The sequence below is a fragment of the Lissotriton helveticus genome, chromosome 8, assembly GCF_964261635.1.
Source record: "Lissotriton helveticus chromosome 8, aLisHel1.1, whole genome shotgun sequence".
In the NCBI taxonomy this organism is placed as follows: domain Eukaryota; kingdom Metazoa; phylum Chordata; class Amphibia; order Caudata; family Salamandridae; genus Lissotriton; species Lissotriton helveticus.
The window spans coordinates 1,496,939,541-1,496,955,751 of record NC_136069.1 but is presented as its reverse complement, the minus strand read 5'-3'; the positions used below and the strand labels follow the sequence as shown (position 1 = coordinate 1,496,955,751).

Genomic DNA, 16,211 nt, shown 5'->3' with positions numbered 1-16,211 from the left:
TAATGTCGCTGGATTCAGTACATTGCACCGCTTGATGTGCACTTGACTAGCCAAAAGCGTCAACTCATAACCCGACAACCTCGCACTAGTAAGGTGTTGAGTCTTGGTTTGATTTAATAAAGTATCCACTGCATGTGGAACCATCACAACCAACGTATTGTCCATCACCAATCCAGCAGACGGTCGGATAGAAACAGCCGCTGCCGCTGTAGCTCTCAAGCGACTTGGCAACGCTCTAGCTACCGGATCTAAAGGTGACGAGAAATACGCACATGGACGTTGCTTATCACCGAATTGTTGAGTCAAAACTGACAATGCACAACCCTCTCTCTCGTGGACATAGAGTGTAAAAGGCTTACTGTAGTCAGGAGTACCCAACACTGGAGCAGAACACAACGCATCACGCAACTCAGAAAAACTTTTCTGACAATCGTCAGACCAAGGAAGAGGATTCGGTGTATCCTTACAAGTCAATGCCAATAGAGGTTTTGCCAATAAAGAAAAGTTCGGAATCCACTGTCTACAATACGACGTGATACCCAAGAAAGCACGCACTTCTCTCTGTTTACTTGGCACAGTCATTCGAGCAATCGCTTGAATTCGTTCTGGGGTCAACCTTCTTCCCTCCTTTGACAAGAGATGACCTAAGTAGGTCACTTCTTGGCAACAATACTGCAACTTAGAAGGTGACACTTTATGATGCAAGTCCGACAAATGTCGCAACGAAGAAAGAGTAGCTTCTTTACAAGTTTTCTCATCATCAACGGCCACTAACAGATCATCCACATACTGAATAAGAGCAGCACCAGCAGGCAACACAAGAGTATCAAGCTGAGTCTTCAAAGCCTGGCTATAAATAGAAGGACTTTCGCAGTAGCCTTGGGGAGCTCTCTTAAACCGGAAGCTTCGGCCTCCTAAAGAGAAGCCAAAAATATAAAAGCATTCTTCAGATCTATAACCGAAAACCAGGCAGCTGAAGCAGGAATCAAGGTCAACAAAGCAGTAATATCCGGAACAACTGGAAACTGTGGCACGACAATCTTGTTAACCTCTCTAAGATCGATCACAAACCTATAAACAGGTGGCTGAGTAGAGTCAGTGCGCTTCAGGACAGGCAAACACACATTACCTCTCGTTTCTTCAATCACATCTTTCTCAATCAAATCACAGATGATCGCTAAAAGCGCTCTTTCACCATCGCTAGAAATCCTATAATGGGGGATGCGCGGCAATTTAACATTTGCTTTAAGCGTTACAACATAAGGTGGAATCTCCAAAAGACCCACATCATTAGGACCAGTAGCCCAAAGAGTATCAGGGAGAGAACGCAATTCCGGTGGAAGCCGATCTTTAGACAAATACATCGGAGAGATCACTTTCTTACCCAATGTAAGCTGTACTCCCGAAGGAGAACAACGTAATGTTGCATGCAACCTTTTCAACAAATCCAAACCCAACAAATTCTCACCACAACCTGTCATTAAAATGAGAGGTGCTTCCAACTCACAAGGCCCTATAGAAAGAGACAAGGGACTAGAAACTGGGTTACGAACTGGGGCGCCAGAGAATCCTACTGAACCATTAGTTAAGCCAGACAAAGGTGCGCCAGGGAGTTTAGAGTGCATGATAGAACTCTTTGCTGCACCAGTATCCAAAAGAAAAGGCTCTACCACACCCGATGTGGCTACTGCAAAATAAGGCCCACTCTGATCTACTGGAACCGACACTACTCCCTCTCTTTGTCCAATGCTGTCCTAGCAATCATTATAATCTGTATTCTCACTCTCAACATAATAGTCATCAGCATAGTACTGAGTCGACTGACCAGATGCAATTTTCTGTTGATCAAAGCAATTCATAGAATTCTGCGGGGGAAAGGAACGTTCGTTCTGAGGAAACGCACCACGTCCTCTGCCCCTAGACACTTGCTGAAAACCACCAGGGCCTCTCAGGGCCGGCATACCACTCGCGCGTTGTCGTAAAACAGGGCACTCATTCTTATAATGACCTTCCTCCCTACAGTACGCACACTGATTCAAACCCAAGGGTGGTCTTGGAGGAAAATACCCAGCGTTCTGTTGCAGCCTCTGAAATGGTGGAGGTTGCTGAAACTGTGGGCGTTGCTGCGATTCTTGCTGATTTGAGCGAGGCGGATACGCCTGCTACAAAAGAACCTTTGTCTTTAGGTCTTTAGTCTTTTTCTCTACTCAGTCTTTTTCGTCCTTATCCCTATTCTCATAGTACTGTGCAGTTGCAAATATCTGGGGCGACGAGGAAACAGCCCAAGAGCTCTCAGAATCTTTCAACTTATTACATAGTTCAGGAAGTAAGTTAAAGACAAACTTATCTACGAACAATCTTTGTCCACCTTCCGTACTCATATCCAGACCACTATGATCTATAAATGTCTCTTCAAACCTAGTGAAGAAATCAGATACACTTTCGTCCTTCTTCTGCTTACATGCTGCTAACTTGTCCCAATTTACTCGTAATGCTGGCATCATCGTTTTCATAAGATTTATAATTCTGCCAGTTAGATCTGCCACTAGAGCTTCAGGTTTAGCACCACCAACCTGTCTAGCGTCCGCAGCAGCAATATTGAGCCATGAGTCACCTAATTCAACTGCATGGTCCTCATGACGAACCTTTGCACATAGAGGTTGAGGTACTACATTACCCAACAGCATATCTATGTCGGCTAAATTCATGATGCATGCGCCAACTGTCTGAGACAATTCTTTGTAATAGCTAGCTGGATTCTTATGGGGATCAGGTAAAGACTGTTTAAGGGCCAAAACTTCTACTCTCTTCCATGGCACATGTACCCATACTCTTTGAAAATGTGCTGGTATAGCTGGCGGAACATTATTTGCTCCAGCAGCTACCGCATCGCGCCATACTGGAGGAACTTCCCTCATCGGATACTGTCTCACTTTCCTCCTAACTGCGGAATCAGGTTCAAACAGTTGCTGAGAAGGGAAATCGCTCCTTAACGCAAGTACCATCGCAACTGCATTCTCAATTCCGGGACCCACTATCGTCCCTTTCGCAAACTCAGACTGGACATTTAGCAATTCTACAGGGACTGAACCCAAATCGCTATCTTCCCATTCCTCACAAAGGAAAGTACACATAACTTCAAAAACATACCTGTGCTTGGGTGCTTCCCACTGCTGGAAAACATCCATAACTGACTCTAAGTTATACCTCGAAACATTCGAAACCCATCTGCGAGCCAAGAGATCTAACACTGCCCGTTCATCGGGACCAGGTAGCTGACTACGCATTTGTTTACGTGCAGAAACAGGGGTCATACTCAATGACTCCAAGAAAGGAGACAAAAGACCAGTAACAGTATCAGTCATTCGTTGTCTAGCAGAAGGAGAAGCTGTCATAAGGACAGGAGACAAAGTATTTTGAGGTGATAGAAGCGTAGGGTTAGTAGCAAGAGAAGTTGAAGGTACAGGAGAATAAGGCAAAGTAGTTCCAGACAAAACCGATAGCAAAGTTGGCGGCCCCAGAGGAGGCTGCGCCGTAGGAGGAGGAACCAGCTGAGGAGGAGCCGGTAGCGGAACAGCAACAAGAGGTTGTGCAACAGGAGGTTGCGGAGGTGCCGTAGCACTCTGTGCATAAGGGGGTGGTAGTCTCAACAAATGTGACATCAAAGGATCCTTCTCAGGGTCCTTCGTTACATTCTCAAGAAGAGATGGCAAAGCTGGATAACATTTATCAATAGCCATATTATGTTGCCTATCTGACACCTCAACTGCTTTATCTTCTTTATCCTCTTTAAACTGCCTAGCAGCTTGAATTATCGACAACCCCTTTTCTCTCTTATCTCTTTTAGCTTGTTTTATTTCTCGTTGTCTGGCTTCTTTACGCCAAAGGCGAAAGGAGTCAAACATTGCCGGCCGGGCTTTCTTCCTAAATAATTTTGTTTCTAGATTATCTAAAATCTCAGTATCAAAACTACCATGTTGGGGCCATCGTAAAACCCCATCTTTCCTAGTTTAACGGACCCATACTTCATTAAACGAAATGGGGCCCACGCCATGTTTAGAATAGAGCTCATAAGTCGGAGTTCCAACTGGAGGTATCGGACATGAATCCTCCAATCGGGAATTCCTGTTACAACCACAACAAAATATCCTCCTAATTTTGCTAAGACTAGGCATCTTCGCTCACTAATCTAGCTTCAAACTTCAAGGGATTATCTACAACGATAGTCTCGCAAATATACGAGTCCCTCGGCTTTGGAAATTGCAATTTTCAAATCAAAACTAAGGACCAAACAAACTAAGAACCAAAGAACCAAAAACTAAGGACTGGGAGCGACTCACTTATACTTAACTGAGGTATCAGTCACGCCACCAGAAGACCCGTCTATCGTCTCGCTGGACAAAGCATCACAAATGGGTCCAAGACAGGGCGACAGTCAGGGCAGCAGTCCTTAGTAGCCGTCAGGAAAGCGGGAAGCCTCGCAGAAAAGACCTTCAGTCAACGTTCGACATGCAGGGGTCGATGAAGTGGTGGCCGTCCTCCAGAATTTCCTCACGAAGCTCCTCACGATCTTCAGGCTTGGACCGGTACCGCTGAAGTCGCCCCACTCTGGGCGCCAACTGAAGAACCGGGTTTTAGAACCCAGTGGCGCCAGGGGCACGCCCAAAGTCTTCGGGTTCACCTGTCTTAGAATACAGAGACACGGGACTCTTCGTGGTGGCGTCAAAGATCGAATTTATTGACTGCAGCCAGATACAGAAGTCCTTAGAAATCATCATGTTATGAGTTCTCAGGAGACTGCTCAATTTTACAAAGCAAGTCATCCCTTTTTATACCAAAAATCACATTCCAGACAAATACCTAACATTTACAAACTGTCCAATCACACGTATCCACACCAGAGGTATCGCATGACGGTAAAACCCACTTTTCAGTTGCCCAGCCCATGATCAATCATCGGTCAAACCCAACATTCTTCTTTAGACAGGTCGAACAAACCCATAATAAAAGAGTGAGAGTAGTGAGTAAGGCATATTTGTGTGCAGTAAAACTTTACGATGTCCTGTGCTTTGATCCTCAATCTTGATCAATCTTGATCAGCTAAAGGGCAGGAACTGGTTTTACAAGGTCAGCTTCAGGCAACAGGGTCAGTTCACTCAGGTCAAACAGGAGTCAGCACAAACTCGAGCTAAGGTGTACATGTCCTTAAAAAGACTAGTTCAGCCACAGTCATCGGCCTATGTGAGGGCAACCACAAAATGTCTGCCATACACAAAATGGAACCCAAGGGTTAAGAACGAAATCCCTAAATACGTAGTGAATGTGAATCCATCGGTCTAACATGATGAAAACACTCATACTTGCCGCACTAGCTAGTTACAGTTCGCTAATATCAAATTCGTAACGAAACCATGACCTTTATGAAACGGGTTCAGAATTCATGGAACATCACCAGTAGCTTGCAGGCTGCTTCTCAGTAGCTTACACAAAATAATTCCCTGTCAGCTGGTTTAAAAGACTGGGGCTGCTCTCCAGCTACATCAGCTTTAAAACAATGCACCCGTTTCTGTGAAGCCTTAGAGGCTAATAGTACAGGATGATTCAGGTGACACTTTTCTGAATTTTCTTTTTCGTTTCCTCTTTTTTCTCCTTTTATGATTTTTTGTTATCACCTGTTTCTCTCTTCCTTCTTTTTCTCCCTATCGCTTTCATTCTCTAACTCTTTGTTCTATTTCTTTCTAGATTTCTTTCTCTTCTCTGCTTTCTTCTACTTTTTTTCCTCTTTCTCTCGTGCTAGGTTATCATTTTTCTTTCTTTTCTCATTTCTTTCACTACTTCTCATGTTTTCTTGACTTTGTCTCTTTTCTTTCTTTCTATCTTTCTTTCTTCTCTTTTGTTATTTCCCTTTCTTTTTTCTCTCCTTTCCATCTCGTTTGCCACTTTTCTCTTCTTCTTTTGTCCTCCTGTTTCTGTCTTTCTCTCCTTTCTCCGTTTTGTTTTCATCACTCCCCTTTCTTGCTTTCTCTCCTTCCTCTCTTTCTTATGCTACTTCCGTCTATGTCTGCATCTTTCTCTACTTTCCTTCTTCATCTGTTTTTTTGCAGTTTTGACTTCTTTCTCAGTTTTTTCTGTCTTCCTTTCTATCCCTGTGCTTTATTTCTTTCTAGATTTTCTTTCTTTTTCTACTCCTTATGTTTTCATCCCCTGTTTCTTTTCCTTTCTCTGCTCCTCTCTTTCCCTTGCTTTCTTTGTTTTTATCTTGCTCTTCCTTTTTCCTTCTGGCAAATCCTTTATTTAATCATTTCACTGTTTGTTTCTTTTTCTCCCCTTCTTTCGCTCTTTTCTTTTGCATTCTCTCAGTGTTTCTGCTTCTTTCTCCTCTCACTACAGTGCCATTCTTTCCCTTGTCTCCGATTCTTTCTCTTTTCCCATCCTTTCTCTCTCCTTCTTTGCCTCTCTCTTTCTTTCTCTCTTTAGAGCAAAGGAACAAAACTGGTCCTTGAGAACTTTTACTCCAGAGGCAAACCTTTTGCGATGCAGTTCGTGACTCACAATGGCAGTACTAGTGTAATACAGTGGTGTGTTTACATTTTTGACACTTGTGTAGCTCTTTCAAAAAACTACATTATACAATAGCTCAGGATTGTGTTTAATGATATGAAGTAGCTCTTATTTTGGGAAAGGTTAGAGACTCCTGGCCAAAATAGTAATTTTATTCTGAGCTCCTTCCATGTGATATCACAAATAAGAAAAAGCCTCTTTGATACCTAAGAGCTCTCGATAGAAAATGGTGTAATTCTTTTTTGTGTCTGTTCATGTCTGTGAGTAGAATGCTATTGGATGTATTTCATTGGTTTCCGATCCCTTTGGTATAGTATAGCTCTGATGGCAAAATAGAAGGCATCTGTCTCTACTAAAAATGGCAGGTCGTCGTTGGGATGTCTCAAAACTGGAGCAGAGGTAAAGGTTGTCTTGAGTAGGCCAAAGGTTTGTGTCTGCTCTTCGTCCAACTTCAACTTTACCCCTTCCGGAATAAGTTAACTATTAGCTGAATAAGGGTTGAACAGTTCTGTATGATTTGTCTATAAAAGTTGGTGAAACCAATAAACCTCTGAACTTCCTTTATGTGTCTCAGAAAGGCCAGCCTAATACTGCTTATACCTTAGCAGAGACCATTCCTATTACTTGCTAAGATATCTTAAAGCTGCGAAAAGACTGTGTCTCGGCATTATCATAAAAGGATTGCTTTCTTAATCTTGATAACTTTTTTTCAAACTGAAGATCAATGTTCTTCTAATATAGATCAATACATCAAAATGTAATTGAGATATACCACCATGTATGCATCCAAAATGGCTGACTGTATTATTGGTGAAATGCTGGAAGACTGCAGAGGCATTACAGAGGCTGAAAGACATTACAAGATATTCAAAAATGCCCGTACTGGGTATTGAATGCCGTCTTCCATTCTTCTCCTTCACATATCCAAAATGTTAGTGTTCCATTGAGATCCAATTCAGAGAACACTTTAAGAGAAGTAACTTGATCCAGAATTAGGTATACGAGTGGTAGGAGATATCAGTTTCTTACAGGAATTGCATTCAGTTCTCAGTTATCTCTGCATGGCCGATATTCGCCATTAACTTTTTGCCTTTGACCCAGAGTTGACAAGAACCCTGGAAGTGAGTGGGTGTGCATCCACAGGGGTTAGCGGAATAGTGCTCCCACCTGTCTAAGCGTCCACTTGCCCATTTTCTAGCGCTTGGGACACCTTGTATTTGTCGCCTGATCTGATTCCTAATAAAGTACACACCTTTAGCACTTGACCCTCCGAGGAACGAAGCTGAACAGTACAAGACTTACTCAGGGAAGTGTTGTGCGGTTAGAGACTCAAAAGAGTATCTTATAACAAGTGCTAAATCACTACCCTGCCAATACTATGTTTTGTAAAAGAATGACATCTCCCTGGAGTGCTGACTTCTTTGTCCGCAGAGGAAGCGGCGTGCTTGAGTATTATGATTTATGGCGGTCCTGCCCACTGTCGTGCACCAGAAGTGTAAGAGCTCAAGTGGTGTCTGAATTACCAGGAGTTAAGAGTGGAGTTTGTAAAAGAACAATACTTTATTAATAGCACATAACCAGTTACTGTACATAATTGTAAGATGGCACTTGAAGTGGTATACCCATAGTAAGTAGAAACCATGGTAATTTGGGGAACAATCTGAACGTTCCTAGGTACGTCTTATGTGGTAATGTTCATTCAACCTTGGGTAACCCAGGAGCATCTCAGAGGTATTGTCCATGTAGAGGATCTATGGCTTAGTTCCCCCTTCTGCCCAAGAGTTATTTTTGCAATCCCAAGAAAATTTTTATTGTTTCTTCCCCCCTTTCTATGATCACAATAACACAGACCTTTCTGCCTGTACTTGTATGTCAAGCAAGCTTGGCCTGTAGCTCATCACTGGACTGGACCTCGCTGCTCAAGATGATGCACCCCATGCAAGACCCACCAAGTGGGATTCACCTACTCGGCGTCCTAGCCCAGTTAACACTGATCGGAGTCTGCATAGGCACACTGACTTATGCCAAGTCAGGTGAGCATAGGCAGATGTAGTTCCAGCAGTGGAGTGGTTGTGCGGTGAGCAGGCAGCTTGCAGTCTGATGAGTCTGCAATTCTACAGGGACTGAACCCAAATCGCTATCTTCCCATTCCTCACAAAGGAAAGTACACATAACTTCAAAAACATACCTGTGCTTGGGTGCTTCCCACTGCTGGAAAACATCCATAACTGACTCTAAGTTATACCTCGAAACATTCGAAACCCATCTGCGAGCCAAGAGATCTAACACTGCCCGTTCATCGGGACCAGGTAGCTGACTACGCATTTGTTTACGTGCAGAAACAGGGGTCATACTCAATGACTCCAAGAAAGGAGACAAAAGACCAGTAACAGTATCAGTCATTCGTTGTCTAGCAGAAGGAGAAGCTGTCATAAGGACAGGAGACAAAGTATTTTGAGGTGATAGAAGCGTAGGGTTAGTAGCAAGAGAAGTTGAAGGTACAGGAGAATAAGGCAAAGTAGTTCCAGACAAAACCGATAGCAAAGTTGGCGGCCCCAGAGGAGGCTGCGCCGTAGGAGGAGGAACCAGCTGAGGAGGAGCCGGTAGCGGAACAGCAACAAGAGGTTGTGCAACAGGAGGTTGCGGAGGTGCCGTAGCACTCTGTGCATAAGGGGGTGGTAGTCTCAACAAATGTGACATCAAAGGATCCTTCTCAGGGTCCTTCGTTACATTCTCAAGAAGAGATGGCAAAGCTGGATAACATTTATCAATAGCCATATTATGTTGCCTATCTGACACCTCAACTGCTTTATCTTCTTTATCCTCTTTAAACTGCCTAGCAGCTTGAATTATCGACAACCCCTTTTCTCTCTTATCTCTTTTAGCTTGTTTTATTTCTCGTTGTCTGGCTTCTTTACGCCAAAGGCGAAAGGAGTCAAACATTGCCGGCCGGGCTTTCTTCCTAAATAATTTTGTTTCTAGATTATCTAAAATCTCAGTATCAAAACTACCATGTTGGGGCCATCGTAAAACCCCATCTTTCCTAGTTTAACGGACCCATACTTCATTAAACGAAATGGGGCCCACGCCATGTTTAGAATAGAGCTCATAAGTCGGAGTTCCAACTGGAGGTATCGGACATGAATCCTCCAATCGGGAATTCCTGTTACAACCACAACAAAATATCCTCCTAATTTTGCTAAGACTAGGCATCTTCGCTCACTAATCTAGCTTCAAACTTCAAGGGATTATCTACAACGATAGTCTCGCAAATATACGAGTCCCTCGGCTTTGGAAATTGCAATTTTCAAATCAAAACTAAGGACCAAACAAACTAAGAACCAAAGAACCAAAAACTAAGGACTGGGAGCGACTCACTTATACTTAACTGAGGTATCAGTCACGCCACCAGAAGACCCGTCTATCGTCTCGCTGGACAAAGCATCACAAATGGGTCCAAGACAGGGCGACAGTCAGGGCAGCAGTCCTTAGTAGCCGTCAGGAAAGCGGGAAGCCTCGCAGAAAAGACCTTCAGTCAACGTTCGACATGCAGGGGTCGATGAAGTGGTGGCCGTCCTCCAGAATTTCCTCACGAAGCTCCTCACGATCTTCAGGCTTGGACCGGTACCGCTGAAGTCGCCCCACTCTGGGCGCCAACTGAAGAACCGGGTTTTAGAACCCAGTGGCGCCAGGGGCACGCCCAAAGTCTTCGGGTTCACCTGTCTTAGAATACAGAGACACGGGACTCTTCGTGGTGGCGTCAAAGATCGAATTTATTGACTGCAGCCAGATACAGAAGTCCTTAGAAATCATCATGTTATGAGTTCTCAGGAGACTGCTCAATTTTACAAAGCAAGTCATCCCTTTTTATACCAAAAATCACATTCCAGACAAATACCTAACATTTACAAACTGTCCAATCACACGTATCCACACCAGAGGTATCGCATGACGGTAAAACCCACTTTTCAGTTGCCCAGCCCATGATCAATCATCGGTCAAACCCAACATTCTTCTTTAGACAGGTCGAACAAACCCATAATAAAAGAGTGAGAGTAGTGAGTAAGGCATATTTGTGTGCAGTAAAACTTTACGATGTCCTGTGCTTTGATCCTCAATCTTGATCAATCTTGATCAGCTAAAGGGCAGGAACTGGTTTTACAAGGTCAGCTTCAGGCAACAGGGTCAGTTCACTCAGGTCAAACAGGAGTCAGCACAAACTCGAGCTAAGGTGTACATGTCCTTAAAAAGACTAGTTCAGCCACAGTCATCGGCCTATGTGAGGGCAACCACAAAATGTCTGCCATACACAAAATGGAACCCAAGGGTTAAGAACGAAATCCCTAAATACGTAGTGAATGTGAATCCATCGGTCTAACATGATGAAAACACTCATACTTGCCGCACTAGCTAGTTACAGTTCGCTAATATCAAATTCGTAACGAAACCATGACCTTTATGAAACGGGTTCAGAATTCATGGAACATCACCAGTAGCTTGCAGGCTGCTTCTCAGTAGCTTACACAAAATAATTCCCTGTCAGCTGGTTTAAAAGACTGGGGCTGCTCTCCAGCTACATCAGCTTTAAAACAATGCACCCGTTTCTGTGAAGCCTTAGAGGCTAATAGTACAGGATGATTCAGGTGACACTTTTCTGAATTTTCTTTTTCGTTTCCTCTTTTTTCTCCTTTTATGATTTTTTGTTATCACCTGTTTCTCTCTTCCTTCTTTTTCTCCCTATCGCTTTCATTCTCTAACTCTTTGTTCTATTTCTTTCTAGATTTCTTTCTCTTCTCTGCTTTCTTCTACTTTTTTTCCTCTTTCTCTCGTGCTAGGTTATCATTTTTCTTTCTTTTCTCATTTCTTTCACTACTTCTCATGTTTTCTTGACTTTGTCTCTTTTCTTTCTTTCTATCTTTCTTTCTTCTCTTTTGTTATTTCCCTTTCTTTTTTCTCTCCTTTCCATCTCGTTTGCCACTTTTCTCTTCTTCTTTTGTCCTCCTGTTTCTGTCTTTCTCTCCTTTCTCCGTTTTGTTTTCATCACTCCCCTTTCTTGCTTTCTCTCCTTCCTCTCTTTCTTATGCTACTTCCGTCTATGTCTGCATCTTTCTCTACTTTCCTTCTTCATCTGTTTTTTTGCAGTTTTGACTTCTTTCTCAGTTTTTTCTGTCTTCCTTTCTATCCCTGTGCTTTATTTCTTTCTAGATTTTCTTTCTTTTTCTACTCCTTATGTTTTCATCCCCTGTTTCTTTTCCTTTCTCTGCTCCTCTCTTTCCCTTGCTTTCTTTGTTTTTATCTTGCTCTTCCTTTTTCCTTCTGGCAAATCCTTTATTTAATCATTTCACTGTTTGTTTCTTTTTCTCCCCTTCTTTCGCTCTTTTCTTTTGCATTCTCTCAGTGTTTCTGCTTCTTTCTCCTCTCACTACAGTGCCATTCTTTCCCTTGTCTCCGATTCTTTCTCTTTTCCCATCCTTTCTCTCTCCTTCTTTGCCTCTCTCTTTCTTTCTCTCTTTAGAGCAAAGGAACAAAACTGGTCCTTGAGAACTTTTACTCCAGAGGCAAACCTTTTGCGATGCAGTTCGTGACTCACAATGGCAGTACTAGTGTAATACAGTGGTGTGTTTACATTTTTGACACTTGTGTAGCTCTTTCAAAAAACTACATTATACAATAGCTCAGGATTGGGTTTAATGATATGAAGTAGCTCTTATTTTGGGAAAGGTTAGAGACTCCTGGCCAAAATAGTAATTTTATTCTGAGCTCCTTCCATGTGATATCACAAATAAGAAAAAGCCTCTTTGATACCTAAGAGCTCTCGATAGAAAATGGTGTAATTCTTTTTTGTGTCTGTTCATGTCTGTGAGTAGAATGCTATTGGATGTATTTCATTGGTTTCCGATCCCTTTGGTATAGTATAGCTCTGATGGCAAAATAGAAGGCATCTGTCTCTACTAAAAATGGCAGGTCGTCGTTGGGATGTCTCAAAACTGGAGCAGAGGTAAAGGTTGTCTTGAGTAGGCCAAAGGTTTGTGTCTGCTCTTCGTCCAACTTCAACTTTACCCCTTCCGGAATAAGTTAACTATTAGCTGAATAAGGGTTGAACAGTTCTGTATGATTTGTCTATAAAAGTTGGTGAAACCAATAAACCTCTGAACTTCCTTTATGTGTCTCAGAAAGGCCAGCCTAATACTGCTTATACCTTAGCAGAGACCATTCCTATTACTTGCTAAGATATCTTAAAGCTGCGAAAAGACTGTGTCTCGGCATTATCATAAAAGGATTGCTTTCTTAATCTTGATAACTTTTTTTCAAACTGAAGATCAATGTTCTTCTAATATAGATCAATACATCAAAATGTAATTGAGATATACCACCATGTATGCATCCAAAATGGCTGACTGTATTATTGGTGAAATGCTGGAAGACTGCAGAGGCATTACAGAGGCTGAAAGACATTACAAGATATTCAAAAATGCCCGTACTGGGTATTGAATGCCGTCTTCCATTCTTCTCCTTCACATATCCAAAATGTTAGTGTTCCATTGAGATCCAATTCAGAGAACACTTTAAGAGAAGTAACTTGATCCAGAATTAGGTATACGAGTGGTAGGAGATATCAGTTTCTTACAGGAATTGCATTCAGTTCTCAGTTATCTCTGCATGGCCGATATTCGCCATTAACTTTTTGCCTTTGACCCAGAGTTGACAAGAACCCTGGAAGTGAGTGGGTGTGCATCCACAGGGGTTAGCGGAATAGTGCTCCCACCTGTCTAAGCGTCCACTTGCCCATTTTCTAGCGCTTGGGACACCTTGTATTTGTCGCCTGATCTGATTCCTAATAAAGTACACACCTTTAGCACTTGACCCTCCGAGGAACGAAGCTGAACAGTACAAGACTTACTCAGGGAAGTGTTGTGCGGTTAGAGACTCAAAAGAGTATCTTATAACAAGTGCTAAATCACTACCCTGCCAATACTATGTTTTGTAAAAGAATGACATCTCCCTGGAGTGCTGACTTCTTTGTCCGCAGAGGAAGCGGCGTGCTTGAGTATTATGATTTATGGCGGTCCTGCCCACTGTCGTGCACCAGAAGTGTAAGAGCTCAAGTGGTGTCTGAATTACCAGGAGTTAAGAGTGGAGTTTGTAAAAGAACAATACTTTATTAATAGCACATAACCAGTTACTGTACATAATTGTAAGATGGCACTTGAAGTGGTATACCCATAGTAAGTAGAAACCATGGTAATTTGGGGAACAATCTGAACGTTCCTAGGTACGTCTTATGTGGTAATGTTCATTCAACCTTGGGTAACCCAGGAGCATCTCAGAGGTATTGTCCATGTAGAGGATCTATGGCTTAGTTCCCCCTTCTGCCCAAGAGTTATTTTTGCAATCCCAAGAAAATTTTTATTGTTTCTTCCCCCCTTTCTATGATCACAATAACACAGACCTTTCTGCCTGTACTTGTATGTCAAGCAAGCTTGGCCTGTAGCTCATCACTGGACTGGACCTCGCTGCTCAAGATGATGCACCCCATGCAAGACCCACCAAGTGGGATTCACCTACTCGGCGTCCTAGCCCAGTTAACACTGATCGGAGTCTGCATAGGCACACTGACTTATGCCAAGTCAGGTGAGCATAGGCAGATGTAGTTCCAGCAGTGGAGTGGTTGTGCGGTGAGCAGGCAGCTTGCAGTCTGATGAGTCCTTCTCCTAGGGTTCATCTTTGGGTTCTAAGAGCAGCTCCCCACCCAAAAACAGCTTGGAGCACACCCTGTAGCATTGGTACGTAGGGCATAGACTGATGTCCTCATCCATGAACAGGTGGTGTGTTCCTTCTTGGCACAGTTCAATTCAGTGCAATCCCCATCTGTATCTGCGATCATAATTTATCAGCATTTCACACTTCGATGCATTAGTTTCTGGTAGTGCCCCCCCCCTGCCCCTCCCCTCACTGAACACTTCATTGATCTTCAAGAAGACCGCCTCGACCTCAGGTGGATGTATGTCGTTACAACGCATGCTTTTACAACGCATGCCATTACGACGCAACTTTTATGACGCAAGTCGTTACAACGCATTGCGTTGGGGGGCGCTGGATAGTGAATAGTTTAATTTACTATTCCAACTCCAGTTACTGTGGATAGTAGGGAAGGTGTTGAATAGTAATTAAACTATTCCCTATCCTAGAGCGCCCTCCAGCGCAATGCGTTGTAATAACTGCGTTGTAAAAGTTGCGTCGTAATGGTAGTGCGTTGTAAAAGTTGTGTTGTAAAGGATGTTTCCCCCTCAGGTATTTCCAAGGGACAGTACATTCTGCTAGGACTACAGGCCACTAGGACCTCACCTGATGTCATTAGAGGTTTAAGCCCTCCGCGGGCTACTGTAACTGTTGCATTTCATCACTACGGCGGCTTGAGTGTCCTCCTTTGTGAGGTAGGCTCTTCCTCATTGGAGGGCTCCTCTAATGCCCCTCCTCAGCAGTCAGTCAGCTCCTTCCTTCAATGCAGGCTCCAGAGCAGCTTCTCCAGGCAGACTGTCAAAGTTGTATTCTCAAACCTGCTAAGTGGAGTTCCCAGTGGTTAACATAGCCCTGGAGGAAAGAAAAATGTATCTGTTGCCACTGGTGTGGTACCCCAGATTATGGTAGTGAATTCTTGGCACATTGGCTGGAAATGTCTGCCCTATATTATATCAAAGATTGAAACAGACAGCAGTTGTGTATTCTAACAGTTTGCTTTGAGACTGGTTTTGTGCCATTTATGGCCCATTTTCTTCTTCCACTCACATCAGTCCATCTATGGTTTCGATTGTTTCGTGCTAACAGGAGATGTTAGGAGAAAACTAGAACAAGGGTTAATGGAAAGGTAATTGCTTCAAAATCTAACTACCTGTTATTCTGTGGTATGCCATTCCAGTGAGCAATGGGCCTTGAGACAACAAGGAAAACTCCCTAAGCTTCAAAGGGGCCCTCTCTCTCCTCTAATCCACACTCAAAAGTCTGACCGGCTACAAAGGACCTCTGGAATCTCCTGGAGGAGCCCTTCGAGGCACATTGCGGCCCGGGCTCTGTCACATCCCCATCTTAGTTACCGTTCATATGTGAAACATACAGACTGGATTCCACTGTGGCTTAGGCCACTCGTGCTCAACAGGTATACAGGCACTGCATCCATACCCTATACGGATAGATACACGATAAGTTGCAGGGGACTGGCTGACAAATGTAAAAACGGATGGAAGAGATCAGAAGGCACCTCTCCCTCACATGGACAGGTGAAAAGGCCTGCCTTGCCACTATGATGTTTATTGCTGCCACCACTGTCAATCCTCTACAGCCTGGCAAGCTGACAGTACCCCTTTTAGGTAATCAGGGTGCACAAAGTGTGCCCCTCCAGACCTTAAAAGTCTTCTCTGGCTCTCAATCCATATTACACGTATACCTCTAATGCACACACTTGCTTGTCATGTGTGTTGAGGTGGTGGTCAAAAATGTAAAGACTTGTCTAAGATGAACTTGAGGCAGATGGGCACGCACTCCAGAAGCATACAGGTGCCCTTTCTTTATTCCAACAATACCTATTCATCAATTTGCTTTATAAATGTAAGCAAGTCTTTGCAATGATGCAGCAGTAATACTTGCAGGTGGGT

The 16,211-nt window shown here is 43.3% G+C and overlaps 1 protein-coding gene across 1 annotated transcript in view; it reads left to right on the top strand.

The window, feature by feature from the left end:
- CCDC83 (coiled-coil domain containing 83) overlaps positions 1–16,211 on the top strand; it is a 186,756-nt gene that overhangs the window by 66,770 nt on the left and 103,775 nt on the right. The window lies entirely within an intron of this gene.